At 35.4% G+C, this 2,121-nt stretch overlaps 1 non-coding gene across 1 annotated transcript; it reads left to right on the forward strand.

Annotated features, from left to right (window-relative positions):
* Nucleotides 1–1,746: 1,746 nt before the first annotated feature.
* On the forward strand, nt 1,747–1,853 carry LOC136201839 (small nucleolar RNA R71). Its single transcript, XR_010674178.1, has one exon. It is a non-coding gene; the product is annotated as a small nucleolar RNA R71 (small nucleolar RNA).
* Nucleotides 1,854–2,121: the final 268 nt, after the last annotated feature.

Consider the following 2,121-nt stretch of genomic DNA (forward strand, 5'->3'; position numbering starts at 1 on the left):
AATTTAGGTGGAACTATTACTGAAGGCGGAACTGGTCCATCTTCTCGAATCAAAGGCTCTGGGTCCTTATCTTCTAATTCTTCACCCATTATAGGTTCTATTATTTCTTCTCTTTGAACAATGTCATTAACACATTCTTCAATTAAATCAAGCTTCATACAAGCGAAATCCTCCATAGGATATTTCATCGCTTGATTCATATCGAACTCGATCTTATCGTCACCTATTCGTAAAACTACTTTTCCTTCCGACACATCAACTAGAGCACGTCCCGTGTTCATGAATGGTCTACCAAAGATTAGCGGACAATTAGCATCATAAGCAAAATCTAAGATAACAAAATCAGTAGGAAAAATAAATTTGTCAACTTTTACCAAAACGTCTTCAATTATACCATATGGTCTTTTAGTGGATTGATCCGCTAATTGCAAAACCATATTGGTACGCTTGATGTCTTCTTCTAAACCTAATTTCTCAAAAATAGACAATGGCATCAAGTTTATACTAGCTCCTAAATCGCAAAGACAACTTGGGAATTCCATATTTCCCAAAGTACACGGAATGGTAAAGCATCCGGGATCTTTGAGTTTAGTAGGTAATTTGCTTGATACTATCGAACTACATTCTTCAGAAAGTGAAATGGACGAAATTCCTTCCCAACTAATCTTTTTTGAAATTAAATCTTTCAAGAATTTTCCATAATTAGGAATTTGCGTAATTGCATCCATGAATGTTAAATTTATATGCAAATTTTTAAGTTTGTCTAAAAATGATAAAAGTTGTTTATCATGGTCCTTATTTCGGACCCTGTGTGGAAAAGGTGGCTTTGGTACAAAAGGTTTTGGATTAGAGTCAATTGGTGTATCTTTTTGTTTTAACGTATCTTCTTTGGGTTTTGGTAAATCATTTCCAGGTAAAGTTGAATTTCCGGGCATTTCCGGACCTAAGTAGTTTTTCCCCGAACGAAGAGTGATAGCCTTAACATGCTCTTTCGGATTTTCTTCCGTTTGGCTGGGAAGACTTCCCTCTTTGCGGGATGGAATTGATTTAGCAAGTTGTCCAATTTGAACCTCCAAATTATGGATGCTAGATGATTGGTTTTTGATAAGCTGATCGAATTTATTTTCGATCCGTTTAAAACCATCGTCTTGATTACTTACCTTTCCATTCATAGCATCTATAAATTTGTCGATTTTTGAAGATAAAGTGCTAATCGTATCTCTTGTTTGATTTTGATAATTATTTATACGATATTGATTAGCATTTGCATTATTATTATTATTACCATCTTTCCAGTTAAAGTTAGGATGATTTCTCCATCCAGGATTATAAGTATTAGAATAAGGATTAGTAGTTTAGTTTTGTCCTTGGACAAAATTTACCTGTTCTATCTCATTCATACCTTCGTAGTCAATGTCTCTCTGGATCGGATCATTAGGATCACATGGTGCCATAAATTTATCAATTTTGTGCGATAAGGCAGAAAATTGGGCTTGTAACATTGCTACAGGATCAAGATTCATTATACCTTTAACCGATGATGTACATGAGGATGATGGTTTCGCCGTTGGTATATGTCCACGCTCTGCGGGCCACATACTGCTGTTGATTGCCATTTCCTCCAAAAGTTCTCTTGCTTGGGCGGACGTCTTCTTCATAAATAACCCTCCAGACATAGCATCTAATGAACCTCTAGTCGTAGGATTTAATCCATTATAGAATGTCTGCATTAAAAGTGCATCTGGCAATTGGTGGTGTGGGCATAAACGTTGAAGTTCTTTAAAACGTTCCCAAGCTTCATAAAGAGTTTCATTATCATTTTGTGTAAAAGATGTCAACTCTTTGATGACTTTTGCGGTTTTTGCTAAGGGAAAATATTTTTGTAAAAATGCTTGGGCTAATTGGTCCCAAGTTTCAAATGTTGCAGCAGGCATAGAAGTTAACCAAATTTTTGCCTTATCCTTCAAAGTGAAAGGAAAGAGGCGAAGTTTGATTGCTTCGGCTGTTACATCAATAATTTTAAAAGTGTCACAAATTTCTAAGAAATTTGTCAAATGTGCATTAGGGTTTTCGTTAGGCAATCCGTAAAATGTTACGTTATTTTGCAACATATTAAGCAAA

Source organism: Euphorbia lathyris, chromosome 7 (genome assembly GCF_963576675.1).
Source record: "Euphorbia lathyris chromosome 7, ddEupLath1.1, whole genome shotgun sequence".
Classification (NCBI taxonomy): Eukaryota; Viridiplantae; Streptophyta; class Magnoliopsida; order Malpighiales; family Euphorbiaceae; genus Euphorbia; species Euphorbia lathyris.